At 41.4% G+C, this 26,972-nt stretch overlaps 1 pseudogene; it reads left to right on the top strand.

Annotated features, from left to right (window-relative positions):
• The first annotated feature begins 7,511 nt into the window (after positions 1–7,511).
• Positions 7,512–9,321, top strand: LOC101416947 (hepatoma-derived growth factor pseudogene; annotated as a pseudogene).
• The last annotated feature ends 17,651 nt before the right edge of the window (positions 9,322–26,972 follow it).

Genomic DNA, 26,972 nt, shown 5'->3' with positions numbered 1-26,972 from the left:
CAGCAGCAAATAATTGAAAAGTGAAATTTAAAAGCAACTCCATTTACAATAACAACCAAAAATAGAAAACACTTAAGAATAAATTTAACAAAAGATGTGCAAGAGTTATCTACTAAAAACTGCAAAACATCCCCAAAGGAGATTTTTGAAAAGATCTAAATACATGGAGAAAGGTGAAAGTTCATCAGTCGGAAAACTCAATGTTGTCAACTCTAATCAAACCCAGTCATAATCCCAACAGGCTGTTTTGTAGAAATTGACAAGTAGACTCTAAATTTATGTGGAAATGCTAAGGACCTAGAATATCCAAAGCAAACTTGAGTAAGAACAAGACTTATTCCAAAACTGCAGTACCCAAAATGGTGTGGTGCCCTTAAGATCAATACATAGATCAGGGGAGCAGATGTAGCTCAAGTGGTTGAGTGCTTGCTTCCCATGTATGAGGTCCTGGGCTCGATCTCTCGTACCTTGTAAAAACAAAAACAAGGAAGCAAACAAACGAACCAGCCTCGGGGGAGCTGGTGTGCCAGCTTCCCACATACAAGGTCCTGGGTTCAATCCCCAATCCTAGTACCTCAAAATAGCAACAACAACAAAACATAGATCAGTGAAACAAGAGAAAAGAGCTGAGAAATAGACCCAAATTTATATGGTAATTTGATATTTGTCAGTTGTGGCAAAGCAATCCAATGAGGAAAGGAAGGTCTTTTCATTAAATAGAGCTGGAATAACTGGATATCCACAGAGAAAAATAAAGAACCTCAACTCCTACCTTACACCATGCACAAATGCAATTCAAGACAGATCACAGATGCTAAAAGCTACAACAATAAAGTTTAGAGAAGGAAACATAATTTCTACCACAAAAGCAGAGCAAGGACCATAAAAGAAAAAAAATTGATAGATTAAACTTCATCAATATTAAAAACTTTTGCTCATCGTAGACACTGTTAAGAATATGGATAGGCAAGCCAGAGTGGATGAAAATATTTGCGAAACTCATATCTGACCAGAACTGGTGTCTAGAATATAAAAAGAACTTCTACAACTCAAAAAATAAAAAGACAAACAACCCAAATAAAAAATTGTCAAAAGATTTGAACAATGTGTAATAGCTAAAGGGCTGATGATGCAAAGTACCAGAAATCTGCTGGCTTTTATAAAGGGTATTTGGGTTAAAAGCTTACAGTTACAAGGCCCTAAAAAGTCCAACTCAAGGTTGCTTACTCACCAAAGTCTGTTGCCATGTGTTGAAGCAAGATGGCGGGCAACCTCTGTCTGGTCTCGCCTTTCTTCTTCCTTTTAAAGCTTCATGGGCCCAGCTTCTTCTGATCTTAGCTGTAGGCTGACGTAGGGCTCTTTTCTCAGGCCTTCCTGTATCAGTGTGGCACCTGTGGAGCACTCTCTCTTCCACTGTGTCTTCTTGTGTGAGTATCCATTTATATAGTCCACCAAGGGGGCAGGGACTTAACCCTGAGTTACACCCTACTTATGTGGTTGAATGAAAGTCCTAATCTTAACGTAATTTAATCAAAGACATCTCAGTTGAATCTAATACAATCAAAGGGGATCACACCCAGAGGAAGAGACCAGTTTACAAACATAATCCTTTCTTTTTTGGAATCCATAAATAATCAAACTGCTACAATATGCATCACATAAGATGATATATTAACGAACCACAGGCTTACAAGAAAGTGCTCAATGTCATTAGTAACCAGAGAAATGCAAATTAAAACCACAATGAAACACTACTGCATACACACCAGAATGGTTAAATGAAAAAGACAGCGTGGGTGTGGTTTAAGCAATTGCCTCCCACAGGGAGGTCCCGGGTTTGGTTCTCCTAAAGAAGATGAGCAGATGCTGCAATGAGCAGGTGCTGCAACCAGCAAGATGCCACAACCAGCAGACGCCACCACCAGCAGGAAGTGGAAGTGGCCCAAGCGGTTGGGCACTCACTTCCTACATGGGAGGTCCTGGGTTTGGTTCCCAGTGCCTCCTAAAAAAAGAAGACAAGCAGACAATGAGCAGACAGAAGGGAGTGATCTTTGGGCGGGGGGGGGGGGGGGGGGGGGGGGGGGGGCCTTAAAAAATTCAAGTAAATAAAATGAGTGCCTATATTTAAAAAAACACAAAAAACAAAAAACCTGACATACACCCAAGGTTAGCAAGGATAAGGAGTAACAGGAATTCTCATATATGATTAGTGGGAATGTAAAATGATACAACTGCCTTGGGAAAGGTCTTCTGGTTTCTTTTAAAACTAAACATATGGGAAGCGGCTGTGGCTCAAGCAATTGAGCTCCTGTTTACCATATGGAGGACCAGGGTTTGATCCCCAGGACCTCCAGGTAAAAAAAGAAAAAAAGGATCCCAGACCTGTGTGGTGCCAAGAGGTGCAGGCCCCCACGCAGCACCTTGTAACAAAGTGATGCACCAAAAAGATGAGGACACAACCAGATAGAAAAAAAAACAAAAAACTAAAACTAAACATACACCTACCCTATGACTCAACAATTCTGCTCCTAGGTATTGACCTGAGAGAAGTGAAGACATATGTCCACAAGTTGTACAAGAATATTCATGGCAGCTTTATTCATAATATCCCCAAACTGGAAACAGCACAGATGTCCATCAATGGGAAAATGAGCAACAGTGGTATGTTGTTCAAAAATGAAAAAGCCCCTGGCATACAAAAATATAGATGAATCTCAAAATCCTTACCCTGAGTGAAAGAAGCCTTACCCAAAAGAGTATATGCTGTATGATATAATTTATTTCAGGTCCTAGAACAGGTAAAACTAAACTCCTTGAGGATGAAAATCAGAAGAGTAGTTGCCTCAGAGAGGTTGAATGCTGGGCTTGACTGGGAAGGAGCATGAGGAAACTTTCTGGGGGTGATGATGTTTTATATCTTCTTGGGGGTTGGGTTGCACAGGTTTATGCATTTGTCAAAATTTGGCAAATGCTCACTTAAGATTCTGCATTTCATTGTATATAGATTTTACCTCAAAAACTGTAGGGGAGCAGATGTGGCTCAAGCAGATGAGCTCCTACTTCCCACATGGGAGGCCCCTGGTTCAGTTCCTGGTGCCTCCTGAGCAACAACAAAACAAACAATAAACAGAAAAACACAACTCAGGGAAGCTGATGTGGCTCAGTGGTTGAGCTTTGACTTCCTACATACAAGGTCCTGGGTCAATCTCCAGCCCCTGGTACATCAAAAACAAAAACAAAAAATGTAAATGAATACTGAACTCTACTTAATGATAGGTATGCTTAAGTAATGAGGGGGAAGTATACTAATGCCTGCAATTTACCTTGAGATGAGTAGCATGTAAAATGTATGTAAATTTTTATGATAGGACAAGAGTGTTCTAGAAGATCCTTGAACAAATTCCCTTTCTTGGCTGGAAACACCCCCTCCCTCCAAAGTTTACTACACTTTTACTGATTTTTTCCCTTCCTTTCTCTTGGGAAACAAATGGGCTAGCAAATTGTGCTTGATGGCCATTTTTTCTCTATGTGGCAAGAAATTCTGCTCATTTGCTATTTTAATTTAGCCATTGGAGACTCATGAGGGCTGCCCACCACGGTTATCTAAGAGAGGTAACCAAGTTATGGCTGACCATTTGGATGTCACAGAAGCCTATGGTTTTTGCCCAGGGGAAGATGATAAACCAACTGTTTTAAGGTGCTCAAGTTTGTGGCTGAGGGTAGGGAGAAACACAAAATTCTGTGTCCACACCCTAAACCAAATAAGTGGATATTTGAAAAACATTATATCAGCAGAGGCTGAAAACACAGAATGGCTAATAGGTGAGTACCTTGAGCATTTTCAGCAGGAAATAAAGAGGGTGATAGAACACCTCTCTGGCTGGACCCTGCCTCATTGTGTATTAAGTCTTCTGGCTCAATGACTATTATAATGATTCAAATTAATGCCTGCTGGGAGTCATTTCAGAATCTGGCAATGAATTTCAAAGAAATATTGTGTTCCCGGTGAGCTGCTTGGCAGCCCTTCCCTTAGACCCCAAGAGCTCTCCTGGCACTCTCTGACTCTAAGGGACACTTTGGAAGAAAGAGTTGAGATGCACCGGGCTCCTCATCTCATTTCATTTTTGTAGCAGTGTCATCAGGTAGATCGTGGTGGTGGTTTTTAATGGTTGAGGAAAGTGAGGCACAGAAACGAATTAGATGATCTGGTCAATGTCACCACAGTGGACCTGAATTTATTGCCTTTCTTTTCTTGAGAGTACCCTTCTTTCCCTTAGAACAGGGGCTCTTAACCTTTTTTGTTCCACAGACCCCTTTGCCAATCAGGTGAAAACCACGGAGCCCTTACTAAGTCCACACTATACAGTGGTTATTTAATAAATAGATTGCACCTGTACCAATACATCTCCATAAGAATCATGCTTTCCTGAATTTGAAGTCCAACTCATTGATCCCTTGTTAAGAACCCCTGCCTTAATTCTCAGGACTTGGAGTTGTCCTGGGTGATGCTCCAGGGACAATTGCTGGACTTTGTATGTCCTCCCATGGCCCACTGGATGGAACGTGGGAGAGTATGGGTTATGGTGTGGAACACGGGACATGGGGTGCAGCGATGCCCGGAGATGTACTCACCAGACACAATGGATGTGTCATGATGATGGGGGAGAGTGTTACTGTGGGGGGAGTGGTGGGGTGGGGCGGTGGGGGTGAATGGGGACCTCATATTTTTTTAATGTAATATCTTTTAAAAAATGAATAAATTGAGTAGAATTTGGAAGGAAAAAAAAAAAAAAGAACCCCTGCCTTAGAGAACCTCCCCCCTCACTATTCTCAATTGTATTGTTCTGGTATAGCTGATCCCACCGCCAGCTGGGCATGTGACCCTGGCCAGCCAATCAGCTATCCCATGTTCCTGGCCTTATGATTGGTTCTTGAGTGCGCCCCTGACCTAGCTGGTGGAGGATTCGATTTTGGGTCTTGTTTTATGATGGCCTTACCAGGAAGTGAAGAGGCCTGGGATAGGGTTTCTGATGATTCCCCCGAGGGATCTCTGTGGGGAATCTCTGAAACCCAGAAAAGAAAGTATGAAGAAAGGTGCTTCCAGAGAAAGAAATCAGCTCAAGTCTGAATCCCAGGCTCTGGCCTGGGTCAGACCCCTGGAGCTTGGAGGAATTGTTCTCCTGCAAGACCCTGGCTGTGCCCTCAACACCCCCTCCCCCATCTGCAGCTTGCACACTCAAGAGCTATATGGATAACATCCTTTAGGAAGGGCTGCTGGAGATCAATTTCTCCAGGTAAAAATTCCAAGTCTCCTAGCCATGCAACAGCTGGTGGAGATGTGTGCCCGGCTGCGGGTCATCTCTGTCCCGGCCTCAGCTTGGTCCCTCTGCAACCTTCCTTACCCCCCCCCCACACACACAAGCTTCAGGCCCTCTGTGATGACTGCATCAGCCAAGCAGATCTTGCCAGGGATTTTTTTTTTTAAAGGAGGTACCAGGAATTGAACCCAGGACCTCATACATGGGAAGAACTATGTCCACTCCCTTGCCTAGGCTTTCTGTACTTTTAATAAAAGAGACAGCTTTACATAACTAAGATCTGCAGTGCCTTAACCAAATCAAGGCTCAAAGGCAGTCCAGCATGGGAGTAGCATTTCCACTGTGTCATGAATGTTCTAAGCTCCTGTTTTTCCTTTCTGCAAACCAGAGCATTTGACTTGGTCACCTCCAGCTTCATAGAGGGAGAAGGTAGAAATAAGGAAAGAGGAAGGGGTGGCATGTGTACTACAAAAACAAAGCTGTTCCAGAAATTCCTAGTAGCTGTCTGCTTAGGTCTCCTATGGAAGAACTATGTCACATGGCCACCCTAGCTGAAAGAGAGTCCAGGAGGTATTTTAGCTGGGTACGTTATCACCTTAAAAAAATAGCCTTCTGTTCATAAAGAAGAAGGGAGAGTGGATATTGGGTAAGCAGCTAGTTGTGTTTTTCACCCTCAATATAAAGTTATAAAATTGCTAATGACTTTTCAAACAAACCTCCACCAGAGATTTTGATGTCACTGAAGCCCACCTGAAGGGGTAAGCCCTCCCCTGACACAACATATGCTTAAGAATCAGCAAATTCTAGTAATTCATAATAGCCCCATCAGAAGCCCCTGCTCACCCCCAATCGCTGAGTGGATCATACAGGTTGGGAATTCTCTGCAATTCCCAGCAGGCTAACTGGATTTTGTCACTCTCACTTGCATTTAAAAAGTAAGCGTTTTAAATTCTGATGCCTGCTACAATATGGATGAACCTTGAGGACATCATGCTGAGTGAAATACGCCAGACACAAAAGGACAGATACTGTGTGATTTCACTCATATGAAATAACTAAAATATGCAAATTCATAGAGACAGAAAGTAAATTACAAGTAACAAGAAGTGGGGGAGGGGTGTGGAATAGGGAGCTAATACTTAATGTGTGCAGAGTTTCTGTTTGGAGTGATGAAAAACTTTTGATAGATGATGGTGATGGCAGCAGAACAGTGAATGTAATGAACATCACTGAATGATATACTTAAAAGTCGTTAAAATTGGAAATTTTGTTGTATATATGTGTCAGAGTCATGGACCCAAAGGGTATCGGGAATGAAAGACAAAGAGAGATTGGGATCAGGGGTTCTGAGAGCATTGATTTCTCAAGCTCATCAGACAAGTTTATTAATATCAGGGGCTTCTTTATTTACCCCAAGCAACTGTGAGAACCAGCAACTATTCTAGCTAACTATTCACATAACTTCGTTAATGAAAACACAGTGCACAGTGGATAAGAGAGTAACTAAAGCCTAAGATGTTCTATTATGTTATTGAAACAAGTATACTCATAAATCTTGTTGCCCAGGTTACTTGAGAAATCAAGTCTGGGTTCTGCTGGAATGTTATGTTTCCCAGAGAGATTAGCCACCTGCACGTACATCTCCAGGGACAGCATGACCCAATGGTCAGAAAGTAACTTGCTACCATGGAAACAGCATGCCTTTGTTTCCCACATTTCCCCCTTTTTTGTTTTAGTCAGGGTGGCTGTGCCTGTCTTAGGTTGCCCTCCTCTGAGAGTCTTACCCATCATTGACTACCAGCCAAGTGCTCTGACCGTGGGGAATTATATCAGGGTTTTAGCAAGTACCAAATTATTAGCTTGTCCCATTGCGTCAACAACATAGTGCAGTCTTTGGCATACTTTTTGTCCCAGGCAAGCAACAACAATGAAAAACAAGATTAATACACAAAATCCTATTCCTAATGCTGATAAAAAATGTTGAGACTTCCACCAATCTACTGGATTAAACTTATTAAAATGAGAAATTAGAAAACAACTGCACGAGCTCGCATCCACCGCGCCAGAGCGACGCCCCTGATCTGCGCCAGCCCCGTCCGAGCGGTGCGCGGGCGGAGATGCCGTGGCAGCGCCGGAGCTCCAGCCGGGGGCCACCATCGAGGCGGGGGCCGCACAAGGGCCGGAGCGGAGCGGCGGCGCCACCGCCACACGCACAAACTTGGGCTCGCGCTTCCCGGCCCGGCGCGGAGCCCGGGGCGCCCGGAGCCCCGCCATGTCGCGATCCAACCGGCAGAAGGAGTACAAATGCGGAGACCTGGTGTTCGCCAAGATGAAGGGCTACCCACACTGGCCAGCCCAGATTGATGAGATACCTGAAGCTGCAGTGAAATCAACAGCCAACAAATACCAAGTCTTTTTTTTTGGGACCCATGAGACAGCATTCCTGGGCCCCAAAGACCTCTTCCCTTATGAGGAGTCCAAGGAGAAGTTTGGCAAACCCAACAAGAGGAAAGGGTTCAGCGAGGGGCTATGGGAGATTGAGAACAACCCTACTGTCAAGGCTTCCGGCTACCAGTCTTCCCAGAAAAAAAGCTGCATGGAAGAGCCTGAGGCCGAGGCCACAGAAGGTGATGGTGATAAGAAGGGGAATGCAGAGGGCAGCAGTGATGAGGAGGGCAAGCTGGTCATCGATGAGCCAACCAAGGAGAAAAATGAGAAGGGGGCGCTGAAGAGGAGAGCAGGGGACCTGCTGGAGGATTCCCCCAAATGTCCCAAGGAGGCTGAGGACCCTGAAAGGGAGGAGAAGGAGGCAGCCACCTTGGAGGGTGAGAGGCCCATCCCTGTGGAGGTGGAGAAGAACAATACCCCCTCCGAGCCTGGCTCTGGCCGGGGACCTCCTCAGGAAGAGGAGGGTGATGACGAGGAGGAAGAGGCTACCAAGGAAGATGCTGAGGCCTCAGGTGTCAGAGATCATGAGAGCCTGTAGCCACCAATGTTTCAAGAGGAGCCCCCGCCCCGTTCCTGCTGCTGTCTGGGTGCTACTGGGGAAACTGGCCATGGCCTGCAAACTGGGAACCCCTTCCCCACCCCAACCTGCTCTCCTTTTCCACCCACTCTCCCCTCTCCAAGCCTGGCCCCTGGAGATTGATCTGGTTGGGGCAGGCCACCTGGCCTTCAGCTCCATGTTCTCACACCCCTATGATTTGAGTCAGGGCCATGTCCTCTACTCCCTGGGATTAGAGGGAGCCTGGAGCTGTTTTCCAGGGCTTCTCTTGGGGCTTGGACCAGCTTTTCCATCTGCTGGCACCCCTCTCTCCCTCCTCTAGGCATTCTGGACCTCTGGGTTGGAGTCGGGTAGGCGTGGAAGGGATAGGATAAACAGCAGGATGTACTTCCCAGGGCCTGGGAAGGACAATTCTCAAATTGCTGTGGGGGCGGGGCTGGTGGAAGGAGGGTGGCATCTTCGAGAGCTCTTCTCTCTCCCACACCTTCCAACCAACCATCCCAGCTGCCTAGATTCAGGGAAATTGGGACAGCTTGTGGGGGAGGGGCTCCCTTCCATAAACCCTTAATGATTGAGGATGCCCATTCTTCCTTTTGCTGACCCTGGGAGTTCTGGGAGTTGTAGTTTATCAAAATATTTGGGGGCTTCCAAGGTGTCTGGGCCAAGAATCTGAGATCTGAAGGACTGACATCATCCAGCTTGGGTGGGAGTGGTAAGAAGCATCTGAACCCCTTTAGCTCTCTGGGGCCAGGCATGGGGAAGTCCTGGGGAGACCCCTAGCTATCCTTTTCCCTCTGCCCACAGCACTCAAGGCCAGCCTACAGTCATGTAATAACACCCAGACATAAAGGAAAAACGCATTTTTTAGGAAATGTTTTTAATAAAATAAAATTACAAAAAAAAAAAATTAAAGACCCCTTCCCCTTTTGTGTGCCCTACTCTGCTCCTGTCTGCCCCACTGTTGCCCCCATTTCTGAGGTGCACTGGGAGGCTCCCCTTCTGTTTGGGACTTGGTGACTTTCTTTTTGTACCTGGGGCTGTGGTGTACCTTCTGGTGTCATTTCCCATCCATATACCCCTACCTGATCCCCTCAGTATTGTCACCAGATCTGATTTGTATCCTACTGAGAGGACAGAGGGAAATAAGTGCCCTCTCCCAGCCTCTTCCTAGTGGTCTCTCTATGCCTCTCTTCAGTCTCTTATCTCTTTCACCCTTGCCCCTCTCCCATGGGCTCTGATGAAAAATTGCTGACTGTAGCTTTGGAAGTTTAGTTCTGAGAACCGTAGATGATTTCAGTTCTAGGAAAATAAAACCCGTTGATTACTAAAAAATAAAAAATAAAATAAAATAAAATGAGAAATTAAATCATTAAAGATATCCTTATCTTCAGCTCCATAAATCTAATTATGAGACATTTCTAATATCTTTTTCCGTAATTCTTCTATTTCTAATGACATATTACCTTTATGACCTATTAAATGATTTTTAATCTTTTCCCAATCAAACATAGACTTATTATAAGCAAGTGGAGTAATATGAAAGTTACTTTCATTCCAATCACATTTCAATCCCCTAAGTAAGTTTAAGTTATATACTTGATCTCCAAGATGTAAAACTGCTGATTCTAAATCACTAACTCTACTGTTTAATTCTTCATCAATATGTTCTTGACTATGCCATAAGCCACTAGCATTCTTATGCCATTCATGCACGTATTGTTGAGTCTGCACTGTCTTATGCAAGGCCACAGTCGCTGTAGCGGCAGCTGCAATGACACCAATCAGTCCTAATATGCCAGCTACTAGCAGTCCCACAAATCACTTTGAGCGCTTCAGGATTTCTCATGCCATATGGAACAGCAGTTGACTCTCAGGTGACGATTGCCAAATTCGGTTCAGTCACACTGGAATCCACACTCCCCGCCACCTTCAAGCCATTGTAATGAAGTCTCCATTCTGTAAAATGTTCTCAGACAAACAGGTATGCAAAGCCCCACTTTTATAAAATAGAGCATTCCAGGTTATAGTAAATTTTCCAACCACAAATACATAAGGATCTCTTACACACACCTGAAGATGATGAATTTGGTTTAAATGCAAATGCTGACCATACTTACTATTATTCCCAGTCCATTCTATAGTAGGAGCTATTTCTAGAAAAACTTTCCATAAGTTCCTTTGAATATGTATAGATGTAACATTACACCATGGAGTAGGTATCCATTTTCCTATATATTTCCAATCACTATTATTTTTAGTAAAGATTATTTTTTCATCATGATTTAAGGATTCATGAAATGGACATTGCATATTACTAATTTGCTGTCCTTTACTATTTAGACCATACCAAATAAATCTATCATTATATGGAGAGGGACTCCCCATTGGGGCACTCTCCCACACTATTCCATAGGAATCATTAAAAACGACAGATCCTCTTCCCATATGGCACTCTTGCCATCCTTCTTTATCCCTGCTTTCTTTTTGCAGACAATCATAAGAAGGATTTTTGGTCATGATTAAATAGTAAGAGGGAAATAAAGTCACAATAAACTGAGTATTATTATTTTTGAAGATAGTTATGGCCTGATTTTTAACATACATACAGGAAGGATGGTTACCAATGCATAAGGGTCAATAATCAAATGGTAATATGAGATTATAGATTTTTTGTCCTTCCTCATAGGGTTTAATTGGCAATTGATCATCAATTGGTCCAGGGAATATATGGGTCTTATTCAGATATATATGAAAGAATGGATCTTTCCAAGTTAACACTTTAAGTAATGAGGGGTTAGGTATATAGGCCCAATAAGTGTAATTACCGGCAGCTTCCTCATTACTTATGATCACCATCATCAGAAGTTGCAGGAGACCCCATCTCTTCATTCCAAGGTTTAATTCTCTTTGCAGGTAGCCAAATTTGTTCTCCATTTTCTGAAATGACAAGAGCATAGCCTCCCCCCCATACTTTAATCCTGCCCTTTTTCCATTCATTACTTAAAATATCTCTCCAGAATATTGGTTGGTCTTTATTTCTAATGTCCATGGTAGATGTTTGACATTTTCCAAAGTGACATTTCACAGGTGTCAATGAATTATAAACATTAAGAAAATTTAAAGTAAATAAAACTTTGTCAACTGATCTTTTGGTGTTATAATACTATCATCTCCTGCTTTTTGTTTTAAAAGCATAGTTTTTAGGGTATGATGGCTGCATTCAACTATAGCTTGACCTGTAGGATTATACGGAATACCAGTAACATGCTCAACAGCATATGTAGAACAAAAAGAAGTAAAAGACTTACTAGTGTAAGAAGGGCCATTATCAGTTTTAATTTTCAAGGGGCATCCCATCACAGCAAAAGCAGACCACAAATGGGAACGAACATGATGAAAACGTTCACCACTTTGTGCAGTAGCCCACAAAAAATGAGAGTAAGTATCAATGCAAACATGGACACATCGTAATTTACCAAATGATGGTATGTGAGTAACATCCATCTGCCACAGTTGATTAGGAGCCAGCCTTCTGGGATTAGTCTCAGCCTGAAAAGGCACTGTAGTTAAGAGTCCACAGGTGGGACAGGTACAAATAATTTCTTGAGATTGATGTTTTGTTAATTGAGGAAATTTATGTTTAAGTCCCTTGGTATTAATATGAGTCAATGCATGATATTTATTGGCATCCTGCAAACATCCTACTAATAAATCAGCTCTTGCATTTTGTGTAGTCAAAGGACCAGGAAGTGAAGAATGAGACCGGATATGAGTAATATATATGGGCTGACTTCTTTGCCGAATGAGAGCCTGAAGTTCAGCAAAAAGTTGAGATAATTCATTAGTAATAAAAATATGAGCTGTTTCAATATAAGCTACAGTTAAACACACATTTTCAGAATCAGAGACAATATTCAAGGGTTTTTGAAACGTTTGTAAAAACTTAATGACTGCTGAAAGCTCTGTGCGTTGATGGTTGGACTATGTACATAGTCCTGAAAAGCCCTGCAGAAGTGTATTGTTGGTTTTTTTACAGATAGAGGAATGCAGCTGGCTTGAGTTGTTTAAGAAGACACTAAAGAAAATTTTAGCAAGTTTTAAAACAAAGTGATAGCAACACAGCTGTACATTAACTTCTTGCAATAAACTAGCAGTGTCTGGGATAGCTGCATACTGCAGTGCTGTTACTTTAATCTATGATAAGAGGTTGTTTCTGTGACACATACTCTTTTATAATTATCAAAACCATAATTAGCCACATTGTACTTCTCTTTAATATTATGCTAAATATTGGTAACTTTATACACTCTTAAGCATTTATAAAAACCTTTTACTCATACGACTTTAATTAACAGAGGGTTAAAGGAAAGAAAAAACTTGTTAATTTTATAACACTTTAAAATACCTTCTATTCGACTTATAACATATTAAATGAACTTAACTATTTAATTTTTCTTTCAAGGTAAAAGAACAAATCTCTTATAATTAGTTTGGAATAAAAGGCTACTTTTCAGGGTTTGATTTTGAGAAAGCAGGTTTGAACGTTATGTTCTTTTAAAAGAGATAAAATTTTCCTTCTTGGAACACCGAGGAAATGATGAGGTTAAAGCACAAGAAGCTATTTTGATAAAACAGACTTTCTTTGTATACTGATTATTCAGGAAACTTTTACCAAAACAGATTACTGGTTTGAGAGGCTTTGAGAAAGAACAAAATTTTAACTTTGCATTAGTATACTACTTGATACTAAAGCCTTTAAAATTTTATAGATAGGCCCATCAAATCTTTTTCAACTTTAACCATAAAAATTCCTTTTCCACGAACCTTCTGCACTTTCAGTATTCACTCAGGTTTTATTCCATATTTTACTCTTTCTTAATAACCAATTATTTTATCTTAGGACAAAATCATTTCCTGTTTCCTTAATAATAAAAACACATTTCATATAGCCCACATACGAAGTTATCAAGCAAACTTCTTATAACATAATACCGTTAACACTAAACAAGCTTGTTAAAATAATAAACTTTACTTTAAATACTTAGTAGCATGCAATATCAGAAACAGTTTCCTAGAAGCAAGTTGTCAAGGGAGGCTGGCTGCAGCCAAGCTTTTCTGTTATAAAATTACCTTTTATTATTATTATTATTATTAATTCAGGTTTGTTTAATAAGGAACTTTTGGAATTAGCCACTTAAACACTTTAATTTAAACAATGCTTCATAAGACTTTTTATAATTATTTATAACCATATAGACTATAATTATATTATCTTAAGACAAATTTTACCTTTACAGAACACATTTCTTTACTTAAAGTTACCACAATACTTTCTACAACTTGCCACATGCATTTAAGTTCCAAGAGTTTATGAAAATTAGCCATCCTACTTTAGGACAAAACACACTTTTTAGAAAAAACTTATTAAATTTCAGTCAGCATTTCCACAAACTTTTAATCTTTAATCATTTAAGTTTTACATCCTTCATTTTATCCTGTGAAGAAAAATAAGCTATTCATTTCAATCTAGGCAAGAACAATTTTTTTATGAAAAGACTTATAGTAATTTTGTTAATCAAGACTTACAATTTTTATCATTGTAGAGATCTTATTAACATTTAAACTTAAGTATTAATATAAGCGCTTATTTAATTTTTGGCCATCTGAATAGAGCTCTTTTTTTTATTTATTTATATTACCATCCAGAGGTATCAAAATATACACTGACATTGAATGAACAGACAAACACAGAACAATTACAACACATTAACAGAAACATACAGTTTGCAATTTACTCATAATTCTTACTTTCTTGGTATAGCTGTTTTTAAGTTCTTATTAAGATTTCTTCTGGAATCCATGTTGCCTGTAGCATGCAAGCTTGTACTTGGAAACATTTTTCTTAGCAATCAGTTAAGATAACTTGAGCAGCATAAATGTAGTTAAGCTCTAATTTAGCAGTTTAGACAGACCGTTAACACACATTTTTGGATTATTATTCTGTAAGACTATACTGAGACTTGAAGTTCAGGAGTAAACTATTGATTTAAAACTGAAAATTCCTTTTTAAACCTTGATAAAAATTTTGTACTAATTTTATTATCTTGGTTAAATAAGCCCAATCAGAATTAGCATGGAAACATGGCTTAACTCTGTTAACCCCCACTAGCCCACAGCTGCATTGTCATGTAGACAGCAGGGGGTTTGCAGAGTTGCTGCCAGAACGGTTTCCTTATCTTAGTTAACACTTTAACGGAGAGTTTTCTTACAAGCCTGATTTCACTAACAAGGACTTTGTTTAGTATCTTTGCCGATTTTAAATCTTTCAATAGTTTAAAAGGTACTGGCTCAGGATGAAACTCGACACTCCCTTGCAAATTATTTGTATCTGGTGGTATCCCATGTAATGTTACGGGGAAAGCAGATAATAATTGTTTAATATAAGGCAAAGCATCAGCAACATCTGAAAACATTTCTAATTTAGTCTTAGTAACAGAAGGCAATTCAGTAGGTGCAGAGGGTTGTACTGGATACACAGAAGATATTTCATTAGGACACTTCACTGAGCTTTTATTGATGAAACGGTTAATATCAGGATGAGGGAAAAAACCTGATGGTTCCCCATTCGCCTCAAGTTCCTGTTCTTGTTCCAATTTATTTTCTTTCATTTCAAATTTACTTATGGGCTTAGAAAATATAGCAATTTCATCTTTCTCTCCTTTAGACTGTGAAGGATCTAAAGCTGCTGCAGTTTGTTGTCCTAAAGCCCACACCGACAGGGGTATAGTTTTTCTTTTTTGGTATGCTCTAAGTGGCGCCTTCATTACTTGTTTCCACTGTTTAAGATTTAAAAGATTTTTTCCTTGTGGCTGAAACCAATAACAGTGTTTTTGTACTAGAGCAAAAAATTTAAGTAAATTAGCAGTTTTTACTGAGATTCCGACAGTATTTAAAAGAGATTTTAGTACCTGTGAATATTCTTCCAGCCATCCTGGTTGATTAATCATACCCTGATGCTAGCAGAAAACAGGATTAATTAAAATTCTTACCACTGTGTGGTCAGACTCGAGTCACCCTTTGATGGACGCCTCAACCTTTCAGGAAGGTTTTCAGTTCGGCATTCCCGATACTGTCGTGGAAGAATCTCTGCTGCAGTCACTACTTCGGGCCCCACGTTGGGCACCAAATGTCAGAGTCATGGACCCGAAGGGTATTGGGAATGAAAGACAAAGAAAGATTGGGATCAGGGGTTCTGAGAGCATTGATTTCTCAAGCTCATCAGACAAGTTTATTAATATCAGGGGCTTCTTTATTTACCCCAAGCAACTGTGAGAACCAGCAACTATTCTAGGTAACTATTCCCATGACTTCATTAATGAAAACACAGTGCACAGTGGATAAGAGAGTAACTAAAGCCTAAGATGTTCTATTATGTTATTGAAACAAGTATACTCATAAATCTTGTTGCCCAGGTTGCTTGAGATATCAAGTCTGGGTTCTGCTGGAGTGTTATGTTTCCCAGAGAGATTAGCCACCTGCACGTACATCTCCAGGGACAGCATGACCCAGTGGTCAGAAAGTAACTTGCTACCATGGAAACAGCATGCCTTTGTTTCCTGCATATATGTTACCACAATTTTAAAAAACCAAACATTTCAAATTGTGTCCCATTTATCTATTGCTTCACAACAAGGCACTCCAGCATTTAATGTCTTAAAATAAAAAGCATGTATTTTGCTTGCAGACTTCAATTTGGGCAGGGTCCAGCGAGGACAGCTTGTCTCTGTTCCTTGTGGCGTAAGCTTGAGCAGGCCTGCAGACTCCAGGTCCATGAGCTGAGGGCTCAAATGGGGATGTGGGTGGGGGGCCTTGGTTCCTCGCCATGTGGATTTTCTGTAAAGTCCTTGGGCTTCCTCACAACATGGTGACTGAGTTCTTTTTTTTTCTTTTTTTTTTAAGATTTATTGATTTTATTTCTTTATTTCCCTCCCCCCCACCCTGCCCCCATTGTTGTTTGCACTTACTGTGTCCTCTCTGTATCTGTTCATCTTCTCTTTAGGAGGCACTGGGAACCAAACCAGAGACCTCCCACATGGGAGGCACTCAATCACTTGAGCCACCTCAGATCCCTGCTTTGTTGTGTCTCTCATTGTCTTCCCTCTTTGTGTCTCCTTGTTGCATCATCTCACCATGCCTGCCCATCACTCCAGCTTACTGTCTTGCTCATCTTCTCCAGGAATACCAGGAACCAAACCCAGGACCTCCCATGTGGTAGATGGGAGCCCAATCGCTTGAGCCGCATCCACTTCCCAGGAACTGGGTTTTAAGAATGACTATTTCAAGCAGCAGAAAATGAAAGCTGCTGGTTTCTTAGGGCCTGTGAGGGTTAATTTCATTGGTCACCTTGGCTAGATTATAGTGTCCAGCTGTTTGGTCAAACAAGCACTGGTTTGACTATTATTGTGAGAGTATTTTGTAGATGCATTTTAAATCACTCAGTTGATTGCATCTATGGCTGATGGCATCTATAATCAACAAAGGAGATTGCCTTCAGAAATCAGAGAAGTCTCATCCAATCAACTGAAAGCCTTAAAGGGAAAACTGAGCATTTCAGCAGCCAGAGGGAAGAATTTCTATGTTTACTTCAGCCAGCCAGCATCTCCTGGGGAACTCATTGTCACCTTCATTGTGCTTTCCAACTTATGGCTTCTCTTGGGGAATACAACATCACTTGCATCAAGTTTCCAACTTGTGGTCTGCCCTATGGAATTCAGACTCACCAATTCCCTGGGTCGCATGAGCCAATTTCCATAATAAATCTCTTATATTTACATAAATATGTCCTGTTGGTTCTGTTTCTCTGGAGAACCCTGACTAATACAAGGCTGAAGCTCAGATGCTGGCAGAGGGTTACTTCTGCGATGTTCTGTTATCAAGCAGTAGTCACAGATTTTGCCCAGATTCAAGGGGAAGAGACCCCGCCTCCTAATAAAAGGAGTGTCAAAGAACTTAGGCCATCTTTAGCACCCCACAGAATACCAGTAAGAATGGCATGATTATTTAAAATCTGCTCTAGTTTATTTTAAAAAGAATCTATTTTGCAGTTTTTGATAATTAAAAAAATATATAATAATTATAATAGCTAATATTTATTATCTCTTTTACTCTTCAGAGTAACCTTTAATAGGTGAGAAACCAGGCTCAGAGAGGTCATATAACTTGCTCCAGACCACTCAGTCAGTAAGCGGGATTGGAAGTCAACTCTGTGTTACAGATTGCTTATGTTACACCTTAAAATTATCCCAAACTCATCAGCAGGGAAGAGATTTTGGGAACCATGGAGTTCACCCTCTGACAGGGGATACAAGCAAGGAAATAACTGATCATAATACAAAACAGACTGGGTGAGTGTGTTAATGAAGGGACAAGGAACATGCAATGGGTGCCTCAAGAAACAGGTGGAGTTTGAGCAATGCCTTGAAGGAGAAGCAGGACTTGGGATTGTTATAGGTGGCAGCTGGGGGTGGGGTGGGCGTGGCAAGGGCTCCATGCAGAAGGTGCAGCATGGACAGAGGCAAGAAGCTGAGGAGTTGAGTTGGATGAGACAGTTATATGGGGGCCAGAGCAGGAGATAAGGTTGGGAAGGGAGCTGTGGGCATGTCATGGACCTTTTACTGCCAAGCTAGGGAGTGTGAGCTTTATTCTCTACAGGCTGGGGAGCTAGAGACAGAGGAGTGACCTGAAAGGACTGATGGACCTTTCAGTGTCCATCGTGGAAGGAGAAGAAAAAGGAAAAGGTCATGGACCTCAAAGATGTACCCTTTGGAGGATAAATCCCTCAGAGTTTCCCCAGTGGAAGCAGCAGGAGGTAATCCAAGCCTGGAAGACCCAGCTCTCTCCCCAGTAGACACTGTACCGAGGCTGCCTTTGATTTGGAGCTGGAGCCCCCTGGGAACTAGAGGAACAGAGTTGCGGTGGGTTCTGTTGAGCAGGTGCTGGAGGCTGAGCAATGGCATCAGGCCAAGGGGAGCCTCCCAGGAATTGTGGGCAGTGCCCTGTCCACTGGACCATTGGCTTTTACTACTGGGTTGGGTACTGCTTGGTTAACCTGAGAGCGGCCAGGACAAGCCTGAGCAGCTCCTGTCAGAACTGCAGGGTTTGGGTGGGGACTGGCTGGCAGGGACAAGGCTGTCTTCATAGGCAGGTCCAGATAAGCAAAAAGCTCTTGAACACAAAGACCAAGAGGGCTTGAACTTGACTCTTTCAGCTCAGGGTGAGTGGCCCTGATCAGCATCTCCTTGCCCATCCCAGCCCTGCGATTACTGTAATAACTGAGTGGTGATAAGTGCTATCACAATCCTTAGATTTCTTGGCACAGAAAAGTTCCGTGTGAAGATGGCACGGAATAAGACAAGAGTCAGAGCAGATGACTACGTGCATGCTGCCCCCACAGGACACCTGTGGGCTGGGTGTCCTCTTCTCTGAGAATCTCCAACTTGTGGATCTGGTCCTGGGTCAGCCCAATTCTTGTTTTCCTTTCCTGTTATGCCTACTCATTGCGTGACATTGTGTGTTTATCCTGATTTGAATGGCAACACAAAATGCACAAACATACACATTATAGGCATCCCAGAGGGAGAAGAGAAGGAAAAGGGACAGAGGGGTGTTGGAGGAATAATGGCTGAAAAATTTCCAACCCTGTTGAGGGAGATGGATGTACATGTCCAGGAAGTGCTGCACACCCCAAACAATATAAATCCCAAAAGACCTACTCCAAGACATATACTTTTCAAATTATCCAGTGCTCCAGACAAAGAAAATACTGAAGGCGGCAAGAGAAAAGAGAAACATCACATACAAAGGAAGCTCAATAAGATTAAGTGCTGATTTCTCATCTGAAACCATGCAGGTAAGAAGGCAGTGGTATGACATAGTCAAGGTACTAAAAGAAAAAAGTTTCCAGCCAAGAATTCTCTATCCAGCAAAGCTGGCATTCAGAAATGATGGCGAGTTCAAAATATTCACAGATAAACAGAAACTAAGAGAGTATGCCAATAAGAAACCTGCCCTTCAAGAAATACTAAAGGGAGTTTTTCAGGTTGAAAGGAAAAAACAGGAGAGAGTTGGAAGAGAGTGTAAGAACAACTAAAAAGACAAAAAGAGAAATAAAAACAACATATGACATACACAAGCCCAGAGAAAATATGGCTAATGTAAGTAATTCCTTGAGAGTAAATACACTGAATGTTAATGGTTTAAACTCACCAGCCAAGAGACACAGATTGGCAGAATGGATAAGGAAATATGACCCATCTATATGCTATCTACAAGAAACCCACCTTAGACCCAGGGATTCTAGGAGGTTGAAAGTGAATGGCTTGGGAAGGGGATGTGGCTCAACTGATAGAGCATCTGCCTACCATATACTTCTATATACTCCTATATGGTCCAGGGTTCAAGCCCAGGGCCTTCTGGCCCACACGCAGTGTTACTGCATGCAAGGAGGGTCATGCCACGCAGTGGTGTCCCCTGCATAGGGAAACCCCATTCACAAGGAGTGAGCCCAACAAGGAGAGCTGCCCCTGTGCAAAAAAAGCACAGCCTGCCCAGTAGTGGTGCTACACACACGGAGGAGACCTGACATACCAAGATGATGCATCAAAAAGAGACAGATTCCCAGTGCTGCTGAGATTGCAAGCAGACACAGAAGAACACACAGCAGATGGACACAAGAGAGCAGACAATGGGGGGGTGGGGGAATAAAAATATAATAATAATAAAAAAAGAAAGTGAATGGCTGGAGAACAATCTTACAAGCAAACAATAAACAAAAAAGGACAAGAGTAGCTATACTAATCTTGGACAAAATAGACTTTAAATGCAAAACTATTGTGAGCAACAAAGATGGACACTATATATTAGTAAAAGGGGTAATATTTCAAGAAGAAAGAACAATCATAAACATCTGTGCACCTAACCAGGGTTAAAATACATGAGGCAAATGCTGGAAAACCTAAGTGGAAGAATAGATGCCTCTACAATTATAGTGGGGCCTTTAATACACCATTATCACCATTAGACAGAATATCTCAACAGAGAATCAATAAAGCAAAAAAGACTTTGAATAATATATTAGGGAAGCAGACTTGGCCCAATGGATAGGGCATCCACCTACCACATGGGAGGTCCACAGTTCAAACCCCAGGCCTCCTTGAATCGCGTGGAGCTGGCCAATGGGCAGTGCTGATGCATGCAAAGAGTGCCGTGCCACACAGGGGTGTCCCCGACATAGGGGAGCCCCACACACAAGGAGTGTGCCCTGTAAGGAGAGCCGCCCAGCGTGAAAGAAAGTGCAGCCTGCCCAAGAATGGCACCATACACACGGAAAGCTGACACAACAAGATGATGCAACAAAAAGAAACAAAGATTCTCAGTGCTGCTGGTAAGGATAGAAGTGGTCAGAGAAGAACACACAGCGAATGGACACAGAGAGTAGACAACTGGGGGGGGATTGGAAAGGGAGAGAAATAAATAAATCTTTGGGGAAAAAAAAAGAATAATATATTAGAGGATCTGGACCTAATAGACATATAGATAACCCTACAACCAAATACAGCAGGATATACATTCTTCTCAAGTACACATGGATCATTCTCCAAGATAGACCACATCCTAGGCCACAGAGAAAGTCTCAATGAATTCAGAAGAATTGAAATCATACAAAGTAATTTCTCTGACCACAGTGGAATGAAGCTGGAAATCTGCAAGGGCCAGAGAATCAGATTAGGCACAAAGATATGGAAGTTAAGCAATACACTCTTAAACAAACAGTGGGTCAAGGAGGAAATCTTAAAAAATATCAGTAACTACCTTGAAACTAATGAAAATGACAACACAACAGATCAAAACTTATGGGATGCAGCAAAAGCTGTACTGAGAGGGAAATTCATAGTCATAAATTCATATATCAAAAAAGGAAAAGCTAAAATCTAAGACCTAACTGCACACTTGCAGGAATTAGTAAAAAAAAAACAACAACAAACCCACTGCAAAGGAAGTAGAAAGAAAAATAATAAAGAACAGAGAAGAACTAAATGAAATAGAAAATAAGAAAGCATTAGAAAAAAATAAACAAAACCAAGAGCTGGTTTTTTAAGAAGATCAATAAAATAGCTAGATTAACAAAGAAAAAGAGGGAATGTAAATACAAAAAATAAGAAATGAGGAAGGGGATATCACCACTGACCCCACAGAAATAAAGAGCATCATAAGAGGATACTTTGAAAAACTATATGCCAACAAAAGGGACAATTTAGAGGAAATAGACAAATTCCTAGAAACACATAAGCAGTCCACATTGATGAAAGCGGAAATTGATGATCTCAACAGACCAATCACAAATAAAGAGATAGAATCAGTCATTAAAAACCTCCCAACTGGGAAGCAGATTTGGCTCAACTGATAGAGCATCTGCCTACCATATGGGAGGTCCAGGGTTCAAATCCAGGGCCTCCTGACCCATGTGGTGAGCTGGCCCATGCTCAGTGCTGATGCACACAAGGAGTGCTATGCCATGCAGGGGTGTCCCCCGCATAGGGGAGCCTGATGCGCAAGGAGCGCCCCCAATGGAGAGCTGCCTCACACAAAAAAAGTGCAGCCTGCCCAGGAGTGGCACAGCACACACGGAGGGCTGACACAGCAAGATGACACAGTAAAAAGAGACATAGATTCCTGATGCCGCTGACAAGAATGCAAGTGGACACAGAAGAACACACAGTGAATGGACACAAAGAGCAGACAATGGTGGGGAGGGGAGAAAGAGAAAAAATAAAATAAAATTTAAAAGTCTTTTAAAAAAAAGGGGCAGTATGCAGAACCATCTGTTTAAAACAAACAAACAAACAAAAAACCTTCCAACTAAGAAAAGCCCAGGATCAGATGGCTTCACAGGTGAATTCTACCAAACATTCTGGAAAGAACTAACATCAATCTTGCTTACTCTTCCAAAAAATTGAAGTAGAAGGTACATTGCCTAACTCATTCTATGATGCCAACATTACCCTAATACCAAAGCCAAACAAAGATGCCACAAGAAAGGAAAATTACAGACTAATCTCTCTAATGAGCCTAGATTCTAAAATCCTCAACAAAATACTTGCTTATCGTATTTAACAACACATCAAATGAACTATAGACCATGACCAAGTGGGTTCATTCCTGGTGAGCAAGGATGGCTCAACACAAGAAAATCAATCAATGTAACACGCCACATAAACAGATCGAAGGAAAAAATCACATGATCATATCTATAGATGCAGAAAAAGCATTTGACAAAATACAGCACCCTTTCCTGATAAAAACACTGCAAAAGATAGGAATAGAAGGAAACTTTCTGAACATGATAAAGGGTATATATGAAAAATCCACAGCCAACATCATACCTAATGGTGGAATCCTAAAATCTCTCCCTCTAAGATCGGGAAGAAGACAAGGTTGCCCACTATCACCCCTCCTATTTAACAATGTTTTAGAAGTACTTAAATGAGCATTGAGGCAAGAAAAAGATATAAAAGACATCCAAATGAAGTCAGAATTTCACTATTTGCAGATGACATGATCCTATACACAGAAAGCCCTGAGAAGTCTACAACAAAGCATCTAGAACTTATAAATGAGTTCAGTAAAGTCACAGGTTATAAGATCAATGTGCAAAAATCAGTAACACTTCTGTACACCAATAACGAGCAATCTGAGGAGGAAAGCAAGAAACAAATACCATTTACAATAGTAAATAAAGAAATCAAATACCTAGAAATAAATTTAAAGATGTAAATGACTTATACACAGAAAACTACACAACACTGTTAAAGGAAATCAAAGAAGACTTAAATGGAAGAACATTCCCTATTCATGGATAGGAAGACAAATATCATTAAGATGTCTATCCTACCCAAACTAATCTACAGATTTAATGCAAACCCAATAAAAACCAACACAGCATTTTTTTTTTTTTTACTGAACTGGAAAAACTAACTATGAAATTTATTTGGAAGGGAAAGAAGCCCCGAATAACCAAAGACATATTGAAAAAGAAAAATGAAATAAGAGGAATCACACTACCTGGTTGTAAAACATACTACAAAGCTATAGTGGTCAAAACTGCATGGTATTGGCACAAGGATAGACATACTGGCCAATGGAACTGAATTGAGAGTTCTGATATATCTCCTTGCATATACAGCCATCTGATATTCAACAAGGCCCTTAAGCCCATGCAACTGGGAGAGAATGGCCTCTTCAACAAATAGTGCTTGGAGAACTGGATATCCATATGGAAAAGAGTGAGAGAGGAGCACCATCACACATCTTATACAAAAATCAACTCAAGATGGATCAAAGATCTAAATATAAGAGCCAAGACCATAAAGACCTTGGAAGACAATGTAGGGAAGCAAATTCAGGACCTTGTAATAGGAAATGGCTTCATGAATTTCACATCCAAAGCATGAGAAGCAAAAGTAAAAATAGATAATTGGGACTTCCTCAAAATTAAAATCTTTTGCACCTCAAAGGAGTTTGTCAAGAAACTGAAATGACAGTCTACCCAATGGGAGAAAATATTTGGCAACCATATATCTGATAGGAGCCTAATATCCTGCAAATATAAAGAAATCCTGTATCTCAAAAATAAAAAGACAAACAACCCATTTAAAAATTGGGCAAGAGATTTAAACAGACACTTCTCCAAAGAAGAAATACAATGGTAAAAAGCACATAAAAAGATGCTCAACATCACTAGTTATTAGGGAAATGCAAATCAAAACTACAATGAGATACCATCTTACATCCATTAGATGTATTTACAAAACAGAGGACTACAAGTGTTGGAGAGGATGTGGAGGAATGGGAACCCTCATCCACTGCTAGTGGGAATGTAGAATGATCCATCCACTGTGGAGAACAGTTTGGCAGCTCCTCAAAAAACCAGCTATAGATTTGCCATATGACCCAGCATCCCACTGCTGGGTATATACCCAGAAGAACTGAAAACAAGGACACGAACTGATATGTGCACACCAATGTTCATAGCAGCATTATTCACCATTGCCAAAAGTTGGAATAAACCCAAATGTCCATCAACAAATGAATGGATAAACAAAATGTGGTATGTATATACCATGGAATACTACTCAGCTGTAAGAAGGAATACAGTACTAACACATGGGATAACATGGATGAATCTTGAGGTCCTTATGTTGAGTGAAGCAAGCCAGATATTGAAGGACAAATACTACATGACCTCTCTGATATGAATTGAGCAAATTGAACCATTTTAGAGAGCCAAGGGCTTGAAGATAGGCTTACAGGAAATAGGGGGAGAGAGGAAGTTTGTGAGCCAATGTCCACACGGGCGAAATCTATAAGTTGGAGGTAAGTAGTTGTGCAGTGAAGGGATGTGACAGGGTATAGGGATATTATTGGGTTGGGCTGTGCAGGCTTGATCAGGGTAAAGTTTGGGAGAATGGGTTGGATGGTCCATGGAATTGGGGGTGGGGGGAGCAGGTGAACATGGGGGATTGGCAGGTATTTGGTTGAAACTATAATGTTGAGAAAACTCTTCAGACAATATAGTAAGGAAAGGTTACTGATTTAGGGTGTTGGATGGGGGGATTTGGCACAGGGTCCACCTGGGGCAGGCTTCTAAGCAGTGTGTGAGTGCTCATCTTGTTATAGTATGTTATATCAGAGACCCATACAATGAGTGGGAAGGTGTTGTACCCCCATCCTGGGGAGGCCCGATGTTCTTTAACAGAGGGGAGAGTGTCTTACGAGACCATGGGTAGCTCCTAATGGAGTAGGACAGACTAGTGTGCCCAGCCCTCAGCATTGTTGCAAGTATCTGAATCTTGTCCTTTAAGCAGTGAAGCTTGGTTGTCACTGTGGGCTCTGAGGGGAAGAGGAGAGAGGAAAAGAATCAATGGGAGAGGGGTAATTGGGGAGCAATGGAAGTATTCTGCATGATCATGCAATGATGGATACAGGCCATGTTAAATTTCACCAAAAATTTATAAAGTGCACGGTCTAAAATGTAAACCATGATGTAAACTACTGACCATGGTTAGTAGCTAATGTTTCAATATTTGTTTATCAGTTGTAGCAAATGTAACATTCAGATATAAAAAGATCATTGTTGGAGAAGGCAGAAAAAGGGGCAGAGGTTGGGTATATGGGAGTCCCCTATATTCTGCGTTTGACTTTACTGTGACCTAAAACTTCTTTGAAGACATAATGAAAAAATTTTAAAAAAAGGTAAGACACTGAGGAAGAAATGAGATTGCTCTGTACATACAGGACAACACCTATTTCAGTGATGAAAGGCAAAACGTCAAAAAAAAAAAAAACCCTTAAATAATACTTTTCATTTTTTTATACCCCAATTTTTTAAACTTTATTTTAGTATTTCTAAATTATGTATTTTATTTCTAATGTTTAAACCTATCAATACTATTTCATTTTCTTAATAATTAAATTTGGCAATATATTAGGCTTCATTTTTGAAGAAGTTTTGCATCACAAAGGGGTTCAATTATGGCAGGGGAGGAGCACTGATGTGGGTTGTCATTGATGGGGGATTCACTGGAAGGAGTTCTCCAGGGCATGCATATAAGGGATATAGAAATGTATGGATGTTCGTTGGGTGTTGACACAGTGGATAGAGATTCACACGAAAACGGAGGGGATGCTGAGTTCCCAGCCTGGGGAGCTCTGCCGTATTCTCCAATGGAACAGCAACAATCCCCCAAGTGCAAGGGCAATGACCAGTGAAGAAGAATGGTCCAATGATGGGTCCTTGACACTGATGACTATGCTTGTGAGCCTGTTGCACCTGAAATTTCAACTTGGCCTAGTGTTGTAGGGTGCCTAAGAGTTACCTCCTGAGACCCTCCACATTGCTCCAATGTGACCACTCTCTAAGCCAAACTCAGCATATAAATGCATTACCTTTTTCCCAGCACGGGACATGACTCCTGGGGATGAGCCTCCCGGGCTCTGAAGATTTACTACCAAGCACTGGCGGGTGATGCAATTAGAAAAAGACATTGAATAAAAGGGGGAAATGGTAAAGACAAATGAGTTTATATGACTAAGAGACTTCGAAGTGAGTCAGGAGGTCATCAGAGGAGTCGGTGCTTATGCATGTCTCAGCAGTATCTTAGAGACAGCCAAAGTAGATACAACCCCACAAAATGGTGCTCCTGAGGGCTACAGAGACATCCAGGTCCTACAATCATGGCAGATACTCCAGATTTGGGGCCTTGCCAGTGGGCCCTACTTTGGAATTTGTGCTCCTGAGTGTGATGGAGTTGGACTCAGATCTTACTTCTCTACACATGCCTCTTCTGTCCCTGTTATTGAACCTGTGGTTGGTGCTGGAGTTGGAGTATGCTCAGGAGACTTGAATCTCTGGGTGGTCCATGAGCTAGCTTGGCCCTGAGCCTCAACACTGTTGCCACACCTACTCTCCAGTTCGTTGGACTTAACCAGGTCAGCTGACAGGGAGGTGAGGGTGGACAACCACCACACCAAGGAACTGAAAGAGTCTACAGCTGTGGGCATGAGAGTCCCATCCACCAGTCATGTGGGATCAA

This window comes from Dasypus novemcinctus, chromosome 3 (assembly GCF_030445035.2).
Source record: "Dasypus novemcinctus isolate mDasNov1 chromosome 3, mDasNov1.1.hap2, whole genome shotgun sequence".
In the NCBI taxonomy this organism is placed as follows: Eukaryota; Metazoa; Chordata; class Mammalia; order Cingulata; family Dasypodidae; genus Dasypus; species Dasypus novemcinctus.
Note: the sequence above shows the minus strand (reverse complement) of the source record. Positions and strands in the feature narration are given on the sequence as shown.